At 35.9% G+C, this 19,361-nt stretch overlaps 1 protein-coding gene across 1 annotated transcript in view; it reads right to left on the reverse strand.

Annotated features, from left to right (window-relative positions):
* Window positions 1-19,361, reverse strand: part of CDK14 (cyclin dependent kinase 14) — a 545,438-nt gene that overhangs the window by 284,048 nt on the left and 242,029 nt on the right.

The following is a 19,361-nucleotide window of genomic DNA, read 5'->3' on the forward strand; positions in this document are numbered from 1 at the left end:
CCTGCTCATTTTACAGATGAGGAAAAATTGAGGCACAGAGGGTTAAGTGACTTATCCAGGGTCACACAGGCAGTATCTGGAGCTGGAAGACAAATCTTTCTGACTACATGGTACTCTATCCATTATCAAAGTGGTTGATACTTCACCCTAGTTAGAACACATCTGTGATCTCATGATCCCTTCTGGGGACCACAGATTAATAAGGTGGAATCATCTAGAGTGAGGAACTATGTTCCAGAAGACAGAACAAGGAATACCAGAGGGGAGTTGGAAAGGGGCAAAATTCGGCCTGATGTTGGAGTAAGACTTTCCAAAAGTGGAAGGGGCAGCCTCTGGACTCCCCTGTCAGAGATCTTCACACAGACCTTCCAGGACAATGTATCACCAAGTCACAGGGCAAATTCCTTTCAGGTCCAGTTAAATGAGATGACCACTGAGTTCTTTTTTGACTCTAAGTCTGTGATTCTAATTCTCCTAAAAAACAATCCTGTTGCACAAGGACACTTTGAGAGAGGCAACATGGAGGGCTAAATAGACTACTAGACTCAGAGTCAGGTGCACAGATTCAAATATCACCTCTGAGGCTTGCTAGCTTTTCCCAACCAACTAGCTTCTATTACCCCCCCCCCCTCCTAAAATGATGCTGAAATCTGTAGTACTTATCTCCTGGGGATGCTGTGAGGGAGGAATGAGATAATCGCTCTAAAACACATTTGCAAACCTTGTACAAAACACACTGTAAACCCTAAAGGATGATATAAATGTCAGCGATTGGGAACAAGTGACACAGCTGATAAAATTGAATTATCAATTGACGAAAACTCAAAAATTTCTTTTGGGAAAAAAAATTCTACAATTCTAAGATTTTAAAAGCTTGTCTAATTATGTTCTTCAAACTATATTTTTTCTGTGTCTTTTGCTAATTGAGATGACAATGTCACTCTCTTCCACTTAAAGGTAATACCTTCAAAATGTCTTTGGTAGATAATCAGAACAGACATAATAGACTTTACTGCAATTGATCATGGATAAAGCAGGGCACAGTGGATAAACTGCTGCACAAAGGTCCTGGAATCAAGAAGACATCTTCCTAAATGCAGATTCCAACTCTGACACTTCATACCTATCTGACCCTGTGCAAGTCCCTTAACTCAGTATGCCTAAATTTTCTCCTCTGTAAAATGATCCAGAGAAGGAAATGGCAAACCATTCCAGTATCTTTACCAAGAAAATCCCATTGGGGTTCACAAAGAGTCAAACACAACTAAAGAACAATTTAAACAATTTAAAAGCTGACTGTGAACAAAAACTAATATTTCCACTGAGCAAACTGAAAGAGATTGAATAAGAACTAGAATTTTCTAAATAGTGTTTTAAAATTTTTTTATTGATATTGAGTCATTTTAGTCATGTCCAACTCTATGACCCCAAATTAGTGTTTTTGGTAAAGATTCTGGAAATGTTTGCTATTTCCTTGTCCAGCTCATTTTATACAGGAAGAAACTGACTTAAATAGGGTTAAATGGTTTGCCCAAGGTCACACAGCTAATGAAGATGAGTCTTCCTGATTTCAAGTCCAATGCTCTATCCAATGTGTGACCTAACTACCCATTATAAAAACTAATAATATTTTAAAATATTTCTAATTTAATTCATAACATATAGATTACTTTTAATTAAATACATTTGGGGTTTTTAACTATATAAATATGTAGTTTAACTTTTTTCAACTTTATGTGCCTCAGAGTTTCTTAATTTATAAAATCAGTGGGTAAGACTGACTTTAAAAAGGTTCTTTTCAATCTAAAGGAATTGATGCTGAGCAAAACAGAACCAGGAATAATAAATACATTGTACAGAGTAATAGCAAAAATTGTGATGATCAACTATGAAAGACTTGATTCTCAGTAGCTCAGTGTTCCAAGGCAATCCCAATAGACTTTGGACAGAAAATGCCATCTGCATCCAGAAAAAGAACTATGGAGATTGAATGTAAATCAACATATGCTATGTTCACTTCTTTTTTTTTTTTCCCCCTCTTCCATGGTTTTTCCCTTTTGTTCTGATTTTCCTCTCTCAACATGACTCATAAAGCAATGTGTATTTTCAATGTGTAATCTTCAACTGGGAAAGAAAACATGTATATGTCTAAGAATAGACATATTATAGACAAATAGACTCAAAATAAATTCAAAGCAAAAGAGAAACCAATCATACTTAGTAAAGAACTGCTATTTCAGAGACAATCCTTTTTCCTGGTCTACCAAGTCAATACAAAGAGCATTCCATTGACTTTTTAGCATTCAACTTTTTACTCTCTTGTGGAAATACTCTCCTGTCTAGGTTACCATAACACTGTTCTATTCCGGTTCTCCTCTTATCTGTCTCATGATTGTCATCTGTCTTAAATTTGTGTTTAAATTCAGAATAAAAATCAAATTTCAATTTTAAAAATAAGTTCCTGGGATCCTCTGGGGAATGGAACAGATATTAGCAATCCTTGGTTCTTGTTTGAATTTCTTGCCCAATTCCCCCTGCTCCTCTCCCTCCCCCCCATCAACTTTAAGAAATCTTTCTGGTTAAAATGTACTAATAAGAGAGGAATTGGATAATCAATTAAATCTAGATATAATCTCTTTTAAAACAACAACAACAAAGTTTGTGACAGAAAAAGTAAGCAAAAAGGAAAAATCAGATTGACATTTTTCCAGAAAAGAAAAAAAGTAAAGAAAGAAAAAAAAACCTCTTCCTTTGATTTATAAGAGACAGATACAGTGTTTGGCTCTCCAGAAAAGAAGGGGTGCTGTGTCAGCTACACTGCTATTTTTTTTTCTTTTTCTTATACTTTGACAGGTTCTCCCTTGTAGTGTCAGAAAGAAACTGAAAAGATTGGTAAAGTGACTCAAGAGAGAGAAGGGTTCTTGCCAGTTTAGGTATCATAGGGAGGAGATTGAGAGAATTCAAAGCTAGGGTCTCTGAGAAATGAAGGGTAATGGAGGGTGAGGGAAGATGTGATACCAAGTGAACACGCAGGTGTGAATCAGGCCAGTAGGAAGAAAAAGCTTGGGAGCCAATGAGGTGTTAAAACAAGAACTGAGGAAAGACTCATATGCAATTTAAGTTTCTAAATTGATTTTTATATTTTTTTAGCGTACTCTAAATTTGCTTAAGCTTAGATGCTGCAATAATGAGGTGTCAGGGTTTATTTTTTCTAAGCAATAAAAATTCTGGTTTTGTGTTTGAGTGGGCTTGAACAAGCAGAAGTCTCTCTGCGACACAGAGCAACTGAGCTAAAGAGCAAAAACAGTTGGCAGTAACAACTGGTGTATATTTGAAAGAAATCCAAATTACATGTTATAGGTTGCCAGTTCTGGGGTAAAGTTAGAGGTAAGTTTCTCAGTCCTATCACACCTAAGAAAGAGAAAGAGGCCACTCCCAAATTTTACTTGAAGGAATTAGCAATTTTTATTGGAAAATTGTAATTATATAGATTATATCTCTTTTGCCTCCCTTCACATTGAATAGACATTCAAATCTTTATTTCACTGAATATATTTGTTCCCTAGTCAATTAAGTTGCCTTTTTGAACTCCAAACTAGGAAATTCATTTTATTTTCTTCTAAATTACTATCTTATTTTATGCCACCTTTCCCCCCCCCCAGATCCATCCATTTATTTGCCCTTCCCTACTCAGCAAGCATCTCTAGTAACAAGTAATTAAAACAAGAAAAAGGAGCTCAAAAAAGTTAACCAACATAACTGAATCTGCTAGTATGCACCATGTTCCACACCTATAGACTCTGTTTCTGCAAAAGGAGATTTTATGTTAATGGTCATTAAGGAAAAGATGTGATCCTTAATTTCAGATGAATTATCAGTTATCCTGAGGATGGCAACCAAGGAGGAATAGTTGTAGCTGTAAACCAAAAGCCTTATTTTATGGACATACAGATATCAGTATCTATTTAAGAAGCATGAAAAAATATCAACTATTCAGTAAAGTGAATGTTTATAAATATAACAAGAGAATAGGTTATGTTATAAGCCTAGGACTACTACCACATTACGTGAGCCTTTGTATGACATTTTCATCCAACCATTCGTGACCCCGTTTGGAGGTTTCTTGGAGCAGTTGGCCATTTCCTTCTCCAGACCATTTTACAGATGAGGGAACTGAGGCACATAGGATTAAGTGACTTTTCTAGTTATTTCCCAGTGACCCCCAGGGTCACAAACTAATAAGTATCCAAGACAGGGTCTTCCTGATTTCAAACTCACCATGCACTTCATAGCTGCCCATGAGAAGCTGGTCAGATTCTATACTGCTCAGCATATCTGAATGGTAATTTGCTAATGAGAACTTTACAGTAGGAAGGGTTACTAGGATATCTAAGAAACAAGGAGGCTGAAAACGTGAAGCCTGGGTAACTAGGAATAAAAGTTCCCTAATCAGTTTTAAAATTAAGTTTTTTCATTTATCAAAAATTTATATCCTCCCCCACCCCGCCATCCTCCTTCACAACTGACAAAAAGCACAATTAAAAATGCTTACAACAAATCCACATAATCAAGCAAAGCCAAGCCCCATACTGGTCATAACCAAAAAAGTATGACTTCTAGGACATGAGTAGCAAGGTCGAGCATTGATTCTCTGGAATCTCCAGAATCACAGTTTTTAAGACTTAAGTCTTAAAGTCTTTAAAGTTATTTTTACAATTTTGTTACTGTGTAAACTATTCTCCTGGTTCTGTGCTCACTTCACTCTGCATCAGTCCATACATGTCTTCCCAAATTATACTCAAAACATCCCTTTTATAATTTCTTATAGCACAATAGTATTCTATTACATTTTTACACAATAATTTGTTCAAACATTACCCAATTGATGGAACAACACCTTAGAATACAGTTCTATGCTATTATAAAAATGTCTGCTATAATTATTTTATGTACATGTGATGCCTTTTTCTTTTTTTAATGATCTTTTGGGTCCCTAATAAATCAAATGACACACATATACAAAAAACTAGTTTAAGTGAGTGAACAGAAATAACTAAATTCAGAATTTTTTTTAAAAAATATCATCTTGTAAAGGCCTCATTTCCAAAATATGTAGAGAATTTACTCTAATTTATAAGAAATTAAGCCATTGTCCAATCGATAAATGGTCAAAAGATATGAACAGTCAATTTTCAGATGACTATTTCTAGTCATATGATAGGTGCTTCAAATCACTGATCAGAGAAATGCAAATTAAGACAACTCTGAGATATCACTACACACCTTTCAGATTGGCTAGAATGACAAGAAAAGATAATGACCAATGTTGGGGGGATGTGGGAAAACTGGGACACCAATGCATTGTTGGTGGAGCTGTGAATGGATCCAACCATTCTGGAGAGCAATTTGGAACTCTGCTCAAAAAGTTATTAAACTGTGCATACCCTTTGATCCAGCAGTGTTACTAATGGGCTTATATACCCCAAAGAGATTTTAAAGGAGGGAAAGGGACCCATGTTTGTGGCAGAAACTGGAAACTGAGTGGATGCCCATCAATTGGAGAATGGCTGAATAAATTGTGGTATATGAATATTATGGAATATTATTGTTCTGTAAGAAATGACCAGCAGGATGATTTTAGAAAGGCCTGGAGAGACACGAACTGATGCTAAGTGAAATGAGCAGAACCAAGAGATCATTGTACACTGCAACAACAAGATTATGTGAGGATCAGTTCTGCTGGAAGTGGTTATCTTCAGCAATGAGAGAATCCAAATCAGTTCCAATGATCTTGGAATGAAGACAGCCTACACCCAGGGAGAGGATTGTGGGCACTGAGGGTAGATCACAACATACTATTTACACTCTTTTTGTTGTTGTTTGCTTTCATTTTATTTTCTTTCTCATTTTTTTTTTCCTTTCTGATCTGATTTTTCTTGTGTAGCACGATAACTATATAAATATGTATACATATAATGGATTTAACACATTTTTTTTTAATGTTTAACATATGCTGGATTACTTATCATCTAGAAGAGGGAGTAGGAGGAAGGGGGTGGGGGAATTTGGAATACAAGGTTTTGTATTGCAAGGGTCAATGTTGAAAAATTATCCAAACATATGTTTTAAAAATAAAAAGCTTTAATAAAAAGGGGGAAAAATTATCTTCTTCAAATAATAATTTTTTTTAATATCCATGAAGATAAAATTTCTGTTTCATGCAACAGTATCCTGTGTCTCGGTTGCCTTGGTGCTTCCTCTTGGGAATATCTAATTGTGCACAGACTATTAAATTTTACTTAGTACTTATAACAGAAAATAACATGAATTATCCAGCTCTCTGGCTTTGCAGGTATGAGGGTTTCAAAGACCAAAACTCTATAACTTAAGTGATAAACGTTAGGGAATTGTTTGAGGCTCAGAGAAACATATCCATTGTCACCTAGTTAAAGTGTCAGAGACAGGATTTCAACCCAAGCTTGCCTGATTCAAACTTCTCAAACTACAGTTTATAACTGGAGATTTTGCAAAGAAGACACGCAAGACTTATACATATGTGTGTGTGTGTGTGTGTATGTTAGAGAGAGAGAGAGAGAGAGAGAGAGAGAGAGAGAGAGAGAGAGAGAGAGAGAGAGAAAGAGAGAGAATTTATATGGGTGTGTATTTGTTTATGCCTGTTGTTTGGTTGTATGTGTATAATTTATGGCTCAGCAATCACTGGGTCTCTGGAAAGCAGAAGATGATGTTCTAAATCCTATCAAGCTCATAAACCTTATTCCTGTTCTTTCCATCTCTGTCACAATCTTAAATTCCCTTTTCTCCCTTCTTAAAACTCTTTTTTTCCCACTATATCTCAGCATCCTTCAACACTACTTACTCATTATTAAACAAACAATTTTTCCCCTCAAGACAAGTGCTTTCAGACCCTCCGTGAAGCCTTATTTTGACTTCACACCAGCTCCATAAAATTAAGTAGCTGTGAGACTGGTCTGAAAGGAACAAAGAATATCAAGTCAGATACCCCCATGATGTTTGCTGCCTATAAAAGGGAAATAATATGTGTATTAGATCTAAATAGACCTTTATTTGGGGGAGGGGGAAGGAATAAAACACATGATGGGTAAATAATTTGAAATCAACAATTTTTTTTAAATTAAGGCAATGACAGTAATTCTTAATTTGTGTGAATATATATGTATATATAAATATATATTCATAAGCAGCTGTCTTGTGTTAAAGAGTTGGCACTGGTACCATTCTTTGTTAGCAACCAGTCTGTCCATTATTCCTCCTTGCCAGTCAGTGGTTCACTGTAGGGTAAGGAAAGAAGGATGGGGGAAGAGAGAAGCAGTGACTGTAAAGCTGCTGCAAAAAACACCATTTTCTGATTAGATACTTAATGGACAGGTCTTATGGACAGGGCAGGAAGCACAAAATTGGAAGGCAAAAGCAACATCTTCAATTACTAGAGTAAATCCATTCACAATAAGTAATTTGCTCTAAATGGCTGCAGTGGCATTTTAAATATAAAGGAAAACCTCTCAAAAAGTCATTTAAAGAGTTAATGAAGTGCCATACTCTCCAATTCTGAGAAAAGCCCCCAGTTACTTGTCAGAACAGTCCTTTTGCTATATAGGAATTTACTTGATCAGAGGCCAGATTTCACTCCATTTCTCAAAGGGTGAAGAGATTCCAGGCCAGTATCACTGCATCTTTTCATTTCAGCAGGACATCGGGGATTTATCTGAATTCCCTTGGTCCATGTTGCTGAGTTAACATCACGTTCCCTAGCTGACTGACACGTTCAGAGTTGGGGTAGAGGGCAGGGATAGAGAATAAAGGAATAAAGAAATGGGGGAGAAAATCCAGGTCTCTCAGTTGACTTCCCTTCCACTCTCTCATTTCTGCAAAGTACCCACTCTCTCAAGAGATGTGCCCTTTTCCTTCCTTTCTCATCCTCATGACGACTTTTCCCTATCCCTCTTTTCACACAGCACTTACCCTCCACCAAAAGACACAAGGTACAGAAAGGGACACAAAAGCTAGCTCCTTACCCTCCACACACCTAGCAACTGTTTCATAAACAGTATAAAGAAAATTCCCCACTCAGGTAGCTGGATCACATTCTTCACAGTCAGTGAACCTTCAAGGATATGAATTGGAAGTCTTTCAAAAATATTTTAAGATCACGAACTTTCCAAACTTTATGATATGATCCTTTGCAGCTTCATAGAAATCACACAGCCATTCTGCCCAGCTGGGATAACAGCATCCTGCTATCCTTTTCTCTCTTTTTAAATAAATCAAGCAGGGCTAAGGAAGATAGGGAGGTGTTTGTTAGGACAGAAAAGATAGGAGAAAAGAATGTCTCAGCTTGAAAAGCCGACAGCTAGAGCTGACAGTGACAAGGTGATAAGGCAGCTAAGTGTTTCTTAGGAGAAAAAAAAAAAAAACTAGATGTAACTTGTCCCCCAAAGCAAATTATTTCTGGCCTCAATTCTCAAAGTTAAAATGGTAGAAAGCTTAGCTCTCACCCTTCATATTCATCTTCACGTCTTTTCCAGATGTCTTGACTAGCAAGCTCTAAGTTTAAACTAACAAATAACTTTCTTGAAAAATAGCATTTATGAAAAAAAATTTAAACAACTCACAATTATTTGACAAGAATGTCCCACTTTAGTTCACATGGGAATTGAATTGTCCCCTTCTCAAAACTAAAATCAGCACAAAAATCCACAGGATGAGTTCTATCCAAGGGTAGGCATGAATAAGGACACAAATTGCCCCAGTGGAGGAAATATCTGAATCAATTGATTTTACAAATCTATCTTTAAAATCTGCATATGAAAAATCCACCATGATCATGTAAAGGAGCTGTTGTTCAGTAGTTTCAATTATGCCCAACTCTTTGTGATCCCATTTGGGGTTTTCTTGGCAGAGATATTGGAGTGGGTTGGCCATTTCCTTCTCCAGCTCATTTTACAGATGAAGAAACTGAGGTAAACACAGCGAGGTAAAACTGTATGTCCAGTATCATGGAGCTAGTGTTTAAAGTCAGATTTTAACTCAGGAAGAGGATTCCTGTTTCTAAGTCCAGTGGATCTACATATTGTATTACTTATCTGTTATTAATATACAAATAATTTATAAAGATTATATGGTGGCTTAGAGAAGATTTTATGCATCAAATAATTGGCATTTCTTACATGTTCTGCCAAAAGCTGTCACAATTTTGGGGATCCTTACAATTCCAATGAAACATAAGTACCTTGTAGGATTTTCCAAGAAAAGCATAGATAAGATGTTTAGAAATAAATGCTTGTTCCTACTCATAAACTAGGCAATATGCCCATGAAAAGAAGCCAACTATAGGTTCCAACAGCACATCAACTTCATTACACATCTGGTACCCATCACAAACACTTCTTTTCTTCAAGGACAAAGAATATGTCTGAGACTATTCCTGCAGCTCCCAGAGATGATGCTAATGAACAAGCTTGCCTTTGGGGAAGAGGTGAGAAAAGAGATGTTTCCCCTATTCATTGCAGAGTGGAGTGGAGGGGGAGCTAAACTATAGAGAAGAACTATTGCCTGTACTACCAGTCTACATACTGAGAAGCTTTGTTGAATTATTTCTTTCAAGAAAGGTACTTCACGTTACAAGTGAAGATTTGATGAAGGGGAGAAGGGTAGAGGAAGAATATATTTGAAATTAGGTTGTAAAAACAAGATGAATCAAGAAAAATAAGAATTTTTTTTTAAAGATTACTGTTCCTCCGAGGCACACACAAATCAACTGAACTGGAGTCTTTGTACAATGAAAATGAAGTCTACACATTTGCCATATTCTGGGTACTTTGCTGAGTTCTGGACACATTAATACTAAAGAAAACAAGATGGCCTCTGCTATCAAGAAGCCTATCTTATTATGGAGATAAATAAAGCATAAAATTTGACTGAAAGAATAGGGTGGTAGGAACAAGGATAAAGTAACTGATTGGGGGGGTGGAAAAAGCAAAATGAGTTAAGCTGGGAGTCAAATGAGCAGTATGGCAGGACACTAATAGCAGCAATCTAAAGAAAAAGAAGACCAGAACAAAGAGAATCTCAAATGAAGTGCTATAGTCCTACAACTGTGATCCCATACAGGTTTCTCTAGAATCTCATCTGTTTCTCTCCTCACTGCCTATTTACACAGTAGGGTAGAGGAATGCCCAGGATCTCTGGAGGTTCTGGAACTCCGGCTCAAACATCATCTCCATCACTTAGTACCTTTGTGGTGCTGGCCAAGGTACTGAATCACTTTGGAACAGATCTATCAAATGAGGAGGCTAGACTGGATGGCCCCTAAGGTGCTTCCAGCTCTACAACTAACATATCATGAATATTTGCACATATGGAAATAAACACATACACAGACACAGTAAGAAGAGACCTCAGACCTGGAAGATAACAAGAGGGCAGATGTTTTCAGGAATTTTTCCGTAGTGAAGAAGGGAGCTGCAATGCTCTATTCATAAAATACTGCAAAAAGATAAGAATTCAAAGGAACCTCAGAGACTTTCTAGTGTAATCCATACATGAAGGAAAATTCCTTTTACAGTATCATGTCAAATAAATGTATTATTCATAATACATTGGATCTACATATTGTATTACTTATCTGTGCTTTACAAACCTTAAAGCACTATATAAATGCTAGTTGTGCTGGTGGTACTGATACTGGTTAGGGTAGTGATGGTGGATATGGGGGTGGTGGTGATGATCACAATCAAGGAAAGAATTTCCCAGCTCCTGACTAGTCCACTTCATCAGCAAACAGCTCTGGTTATCATCAAGAAGTTCCCCCTTAAATCAAAATTAAATCTATCTCTGAAATTTCTATGCATTTTTGTTTCAAATTCTGACTTATGGAAAATAAAGGAAAATAAAATTAATGCCTTTTCAATCTGAAATTCAATATTTTTGAAAAGACTATCATGCACTATTTCTACACCTTCTTGTTCAGGTTAAATACACACAATTCCTGCAACTATCCCTAGATAGAATGGTTTTTAGTTCTCTCATCGTACTGGTAGCTCACCAGAATGAGCTCCTGATTGTCTAGTTCCTCCTAAGATATAACACCCAGAAATGGAGTAATCCAGATTCTATGTTTTACCAGGGCACAATATACTAGGATGAAGACCCCCCTTAATTCCAAATTCAACCTGGCCTGAGAAATTAGCTAGTTTGGAACTATCCTTTCAACATCACTAATTCTTATTAAATTTTCATTCTATAAAAACCTGGAAATTACAAGAAGCACCACCTATCTATACCGTTCTAGACTACATATTTTTCCAATTTGTTGTTTTTGTTGTTTTTTTAAATGAAGTATAAAACTTGATATTTATGCCTGTAAAATTTCTTATTAGTTTCAGCTTTATTATTAGAGCCTTTATACAATGGATTAAGACAAATGGAAATTGGGGTTTTTAAGTTCTATATTAATATTCCATGATCATGAAAACAAAATAAATCTAATTGTTCCATAAAGAAACAATTAATCAGACAAAAATCTAAATTTTGAAATAAAACAAAAGGAAGTCGAATAATACTCTTCACAGAAACTATGTTATAAAGGAAAACAAGACTTCCATACCATATAAAGATATTATTTGTTCACTGGAACAAAGATGTCAGCTTTTAAAGGATAAGAGCCTACATTTTAATGATGTTTGTGATGGTTACATAATGCTTTCACATACACTGTCTCCAATAAACATCACAGTATATAAGGGAAAGAATCCAAATATTATTTGATTCAGATAACGATGAGACTAAGACTTAGAGGTGAGGCAATTTGACCACAGTCCCAGAGTTCCTTACTCATGCCTATTCTCACATACAGTATTTTATCCAGCTGTGTTTATATGATAATATGACATATTCCAAGTTACCTCCTATTAGCAAATTGTTGGTTAATGATTCTTGGCATTACAGTCTGAAAATAATTTTCAAATAAAAATAGCTGTTAAATGGTAAAGCAACTTACATAATAGAGGAAAAAATGATCTCACTTTATTTTCCATCAACATCAAAATATTAAGATCCTGGTCTTTTTTGTGATTTTTTTCCCTTTAAGAGAGAAATTAGAGAAATCTGAGAATCCCAGGGGCTGAGAGACATATGAATACAATGAGAAAGAAGAACATTAACAATTATCCATAGCTGTTTCCATCACTATCAAAGGACTTGTTAGTCACTACCCTTGGTATTTTTCCAATGACAGACCACATTGACCTATTCATTTTTTAAAAGACTTGTTAATAACAGCCTAATAAAGTCTGTATATCATCCTTTTTCAAATTCCTAAAGTCTAAAAGAAAATAAATTCCATTCTGAAAAGCTATTTTAATTTTCCTAACAATAAATAAATATGGGTGTTAAGTCACTAAAATTTATTTAATAAAAATCTTACCAGCTTCAAGGAGTGGAATGAAGTGAATAAAGGGAAGCACACCACACATAAAACCACACTCGATACTTGTAGCCATTTAAAAAATTAAACAATCTTAGGTACCTTGCCTAATAGAACTGGTACAAAATTATAGGATACATTAGTGAAGAGTATATAATCCCAAGGATTAATAAACAAACTATGAAATCATGGCCAAAAACTTTTTTCCATAAAAAAAGTATTAATGTGCCTACCTCAACTCTTCTCCTTTATTTTATTTTCCAATCTACTCTTTGAGACTTAAAAAAGCAAAAAAAAAAAAAAAAAAAAAAAAAAAAAAAAAATGCATGTTCCCCCCCTAGCTTTTTAGTAAGGTATACGGGTTTCCATTTGATTAGTTAGGTTCTAGATTCTAGTTTTTATCTCTCTGGCTACACTCAATACTCCAAGAAAGCATAACCAATATAATAGCTGCAGAGACTCACTTGATACTCAAAATTTTGGTCCTTAGCTGCAAACCAATGTCACTGTCTGATTGCAATGTCTGAAACATCATAGATATATCATCTCCATGAGGAGCTGGACAAGGTTCTGTATTTGTCAAGACTGGAAACCAAGACCTCTTGAGTCCAAGTCTAACAGCCTAGCCACTAATGGAAATGTATGTTCCCACAGAAAACACAACATAGTTATAACCTCCTTTAATCCTTTATACCTGTATGTTGGGTAAAAGATATGTTTTATAGTGTTTGGGGTGGGGGAGGGAGGGGTCTTTACTATTATTTTTATACACTTACTTCCACACAAGTTGGCAACATTGTAGACACTAACAAAGGAATAAAGAGTATATTATTCTGTAAGGACATGGGTGTCTCTTTGGATACAGCCCAATACTGATGTGCATGTAAACCACCTTTAGGGACACCAGCCAAGAAAAATCTTCCCAGCACGTTCTCACCTCTAGCTTGCAGTGGGGAGAAGTTAAGTCTGTCAGGATAGCTGACCCTTCATTTGTCAGTCTTCTTCCCTTCACCTTTCTTTCCCACAGAGAGCTCCAGTTCTCAATGAACCCCCTCTTCTTTGCTCCCGTACCCAACAATTTAACAACAAAGAGAGTAATTCCCCCTCTTTTAGATAAAAAGGGATTAAGAAGCACTTCATCCACAAACTCACCTTCACAAGTCAATAAAGACTCACCAGAGATCTGAAAATGGGCTGAGCTTACTCCTGGACCAGTAAATGAAGAGATCTGACGTTTTATTCTGGTGAGAAGGATCTCAGGTAATGATCAATACAGGATTCCTTGGTAATGGAATGACAGGATTCAAACACAACTGAATTTCCAGTCCACCGTTCTAATAACTGAAATTGGCAGCCTTTCCACTTTCTCATGGGAAATAAATTATCACACTTACAGCAGAACTCAAGTTATCTTTATCCACATTAGATATTGATGGCCTAAGTGTGAGTTAAAGAATATCCAAATTCTTACACCAGATATCTAATCGAGTCTTTTACTTTAATAATAATGCAAAGGACTGTTAGCATTTTTGATTGAGGGTTACTAAAGACTCAGCTATGCATTATCATTTAAGTGTGGACTGAGTGTGACTTTTAAAAGAAGAAAGAGGAGATGGAGAAAGAAGAGGAGAAACAGAAGAGGAGGAGGAGCAGGAAAAAGAGGAGGAGGAGAAAGAAGAAGAAAGAAGAAGAAAAAGAAAAGAAGGAGGAGAAGGAAGAAAGGAAGAGGAGGAAGGAGGGAAGAAGAGAAGGGAAGAGAGGAGGAAAGAAGAAGAAGAAGAGGAGGAGGAGAAGGAGGGAGAGGAGAAGGAGGGAAGGGGAAGGAAAAGGAGGGAGGGGAAGGAAGAGGAGGGAAGGGGGAGGAGGAAAGAGAAGAAAGAAGGAAGAAGGAAGAAGAGGAGGAGGAAGAGGAAGTGAAGGGAAAAGCACGAGGAGGAAGAGGAAGAAGAGGAGGAGAAATCAAAGCAAATTTAAGGATGGACAAAATTCATCAGACTTTTATCATAATGACATTAAAAAACATCAGGGTACAGCTGCCTTTCTGAATCCCTGGCTTTGAGATTCATATTCTTTGCAAATCACAAGTATTTAGGGCCCTATAATATGTTGGTAAAATTCGTCAGAAAAATGAGTTATATGATAATAGTCTAATGGATTGGGGGAGATTTCATAAGGGTGGGCAATCCTCCCAAGTGTGGATTTTATTCATACTTTCCTTTCCTCCCTCTGGTTCTTTGATTTCATGGGAAATCAACACAAATTGAAGCTGTATATCTATGACTATTCCATATTGCTATGTTAACTGGATCGCCTCATTTTCTTTCCCTACATGTCTTTTCTCACCTGTGCATCATCAGCAGAAATATGCTAATGATGGCTCATATCTTCATTTCCTTTTTAGCCATCCCAAGTTTTGATTCTCAAACACTGTCATATCCCATGATTTTCAGGTCTATACTATCTTCAGAAGAACACTGATTTTTTTTTAAGTGTTCTGACATCAGGAAGTACCTTCAGATCCTCAAAGAAGTCACATTCATGTTCATTTTTCCCACTTCAACGTCCACTTCATTAGCCAGCAGAAGTGTCTGTCCAAAGCATATGGACTGAAGGAATGTAGGACATAATCTGAACAATGTGAATTCAGTACTGAAATGACTTCTCTGGGATGCACAGATGGGCTAATTTCAGCAATAGATCTTGCTATAGACTCATTGCAATATCCTGGGACTTGATGTAATCAGTACAATGACCAACTAACTTCAGAGAATGCCCTCTAGTCTGAATTCTGTGCAAACTGGCCTTAGTGAAAGTGTTGAATACCTTTGGTGAACATACATACTCATACTTTAAGTCCTGGCTAATACTGATAATCTGATAATACCTGATAATACTAATGGTTAAACAAAGGTAAAGATAGAATAGCATTTCTCAAGAGATCCACAGAGGAGAGTAATGGGACCAAACATAGGAGATCTTTTTTGGAGGAAGTATCTTATACCTGCATTTTATTTTATCTGCTCAAATGCAATTTTGTAATAAAAATAATAATGATGGTTATTTATAAACAATGGGAATCAGATATGCACTACCCCTCAAACCACCGTCTCCTCTCTTTTTCACTTTGAAAAGGAGCTTCCATTACCGGAGGCCATTTCGACTTTGTGAGACCACTTTTTCCTTGCTTAGAATACAAGCTTCCAAACTCTCTTCTACACCATTCTTCCCTGGCCTCCCTTTGGATCCCTTATATTCCTCCTTTTGAATGTAAGCTCCTTCTGAGCACGTACTTACCATCATCTTTGATTGTTTTTGAATCCCCAACTACTTGCCACAGTTTTTAGAATAAAGGAAGTGCTTAAGAAATGAACTTTTTAATTTAAAAAAAAAAAAAAACAGTTTACAAATAATCAACACATTGAAAAAGTCTGACACTATAGAAATGTTCCATATCCACAGCATTTACACAAAAGAGGGAAAGGTCCCTTTTCGTGTTTCTACATTGGGGACAAGTTTGAACACAATTATAATTCAATAGCTTACAGTTTTAAGTTCTTTTTTTCTGTTGTCCTTTCTATTAATGCTTCCATAATTATTGCATATTCTCTTTTCCTGACTCTGTCTATTTTATTTTGCATTCCTTCTTAAAATCCTTCCCTTGCTGTTCAATATTAATAATAGTCAATGCTTCTTTGTACCACATTTACCACAAGTTGCCAAGCCATTCTTTTAATTGATGGTATCTTTGTTTCCAGTTACTTGCTATTACTAAAGGGAAGTGGACAATGCACTATCTGGACTCCTTGAACTTAACTCAAGAAAAACCTGAGTTAAAATCCTCAGATACTATTTACCTCAATTTTCTCATCTGTAAAATGGGAAGAAAAATATCCTATATCCTAGAACTATTATACAGAAAAGAGATAATAAATGTAAAACATTTTGTGAAATGTAAGTGCTATGTAGAATGATGTAGATCTCAAGTGCCCAAGAATTTAAATGATTTGACAGAGATAGTAAGCATCAGTGATAGGATTTGAATTTGGGGACTTCAGATACCAAAGCGGCTTTGTACTGTCCTACTATTTCTTTTGTCACCATTTCCAACACACACACACACACACACACACACACACACACACACACACACACAAAATCTCCCATTTGACAAATGAGAAAACTGAGATTAAGGGATTTCCTAGGCTCACATAGCTGGGGGTATCTGAGATTGGATTTGTAGTCAGGTCTTCCAGATTCTGGACCAGTGCTCTATTCAAAGTAAAGAAGACTCTCTCTATTTGCTAATGATATGATAGTTTACTTAGAAAACCCTAGAGAAGTTGCAAATAAACTGAGATCACTGATAGCTTCAGAAAAATAGCAGAATACAAAATGAATCTTTAAAACTCTTTTTTGCATTTCTATAGGGCAATAAAAACATTTGGGAGAAAATAACAGAAAGGGGAGTTCTTGTGTACAAAATATCTACAAAACAAATAAAACAGTGGGATTCAATCTTTTAAGGCACACTCAAGGCCTACGTAGCTACATTACCAAAAATTCCTTAAAGGAATAAAGAACTTAAAGAAATGAAGGCATGCTCAGTGTTCTTGGCTGAATAAGGCCAATATAACAAAAACAATAAAACTACATAAGTTTATTTACAGATTCGGTGATTCAATTTAAAAACAAGTTACCCATGGGAAATGTGCCCCATAGAAACATAAATAAAAGACACCATAATGCAAGGTATCCTTTACTAAGGCAATCTTTACATGATGACACTAGAATTTTGTTTTTTGTTTTTTTTTTTTTTTGTTTTTTTTAAAAACTTTTTATTGACAGAACGCATGCCAGGGTGATTTTTTACAACATTATCTCTTGCATTCACTTCTGTTCCGATTTTTCCCCTCCCTCCCTCCACCCCCTCCCCCAGATGGCAAGCAGTCCTATACAAGTTAAATAGGTTACAGTATATCTTAGATACAATATATGTGTGCAGAACCGAACAGTTCTCTTGTGGAACAGGATGAATTGGATTCAGAAGGTAAAAATAACCCAGGAAAAAAAACAAAAATGCAAGCAGTTTATATTCATTTCCCAGTATTCTTTTTTTGGGTGTAGCTGCTTCTGTCCATCCTTGATTATTTGAAACTGGATTAGCTCTCTTTGTCGAAGAGATCCACTTCCATCAGAATACATCCTCAAACAGTATCATTGTTGAGGTATATAATGACCTCCTGGTTCTGCTCATTTCACTTAGCATCAGTTCATGTAAGTCTAACCAGTCCTCTCTGTATTCTTCCTGCTGGTCATTCCTTACAGAACAATAATATTCCATAACATTCATATATCACAATTTACCCAGCCATTCTCCAATTGATGGGCATCCATTCATTTTCCAGCTTCTAGCCACTACAAACAAGGCTGCCACAAACATTTTGGCACATACAGGTCCCTTTCCCTTCTTTAGTATCTCTTTGGGATATAAGCCCAGTAGAAACACTGCTGGATCAAAGGGTATGCACAGTTTGATAACTTTTTGAGCATAGTTCCAAATTGTTCTCCAGAATGGCTGCATGTGTTCACAATTCCACCAACAATGTATTAGTGTCCCTGTTTTCCCACATCCCCTCCAACATTCCACATTATCTTTCCCTGTCATTCTAGCCAATCTGACAAGTGTGTAGTGGTATCTCAGAGTTGTCTTAATTTGCATTTCTCTGATTAATAATGATTTGGAGCATATTTTCATATGGCTATAAATAGTTTCAATTTCTTTGACAATTGTCTGTTCATATCCTTTGACCATTTATCAATTGGAGAATGGTTTGATTTCTTATAAATTAGAGTCAATTCTCTCTATATTTTGGAAATGAGGTCTTTATCAGAACCTTTGACTGTAAAAATGTTTTCCCAGTTTATTGTTTCCCTTCTAATCTTGTCTGCATTTGTTTTGTTTGTACAAAAACTTTTCAACTTGATATAATCAAAATTTTCTATTTTGTGGTCAATAGTGATCTCTAGTTCTTCTTTGGTCATAAATTCCTCCCTCTTTCACAGGTCTGAGAGGTAAACTATCCTATGCTCTTCCAATTTATTTATAATCTCATTCTTTATGCCTAGGTCATGAACCCATTTTGACCTTATCTTGGTGTCCGGTGTTAAGTATGGGTCAATGCCTAGTTTCTGTCATACTAATTTCCAATTTTCCCAGCAATTTTTGTCAAATAATGCATTCTTATCCCCAAAACTGGGGTCTTTGGGTTTGTCAAACACTAGATTATTAAAGTTATTGGCTGTATTGTCCTTAGAACCTAACCTATTCCATTGATCAACTAATCTATTTCTTAGCCAATACCAGATGGTTTTAATAACCACTGCTTTATAATATAATTTTAATCTGGTACAGCTAGGCCACCTTCATTTGATTTTTTTTTTCATTAATTCCCTTGAAATTCTTGACCTTTTGTTTTCTTTGTTGTTATTTTTTCTAGATCATCAAAATAGTTTTTTGGGAGTCTGATTGGTATAGCGCCAAATAAATAGATTAGTTTAGGTAGTATTGTCATCTTTATTATATTTGCTCGCCCAATCCAAGAGCATTTAATATTTTTCCAGTTGGTTAGATCAGACATAATTTGTGACACTAGAATTTTGAAAGTAGAAAGAAGGCAAAGAATTTCAGCATTACCTAGAGAACTGGCCTTGGATTTATGATTTGAATCTGACACATATTGTATAGTTGAGTAAGTTACACCTTCTCTATCCCCATACAAACTAAAACTATAAATTATAGACCAATTGTTGATTTGAACTAACAGCCAATTTCCATACCAGCAGTTCCTACTGATAGTTACTAAAATAGCTTTTGTTTCATTGTTGTTTTGTTTGGCAA

This window comes from Antechinus flavipes, chromosome 5 (genome assembly GCF_016432865.1).
Source record: "Antechinus flavipes isolate AdamAnt ecotype Samford, QLD, Australia chromosome 5, AdamAnt_v2, whole genome shotgun sequence".
Taxonomy (NCBI): Eukaryota; Metazoa; Chordata; class Mammalia; order Dasyuromorphia; family Dasyuridae; genus Antechinus; species Antechinus flavipes.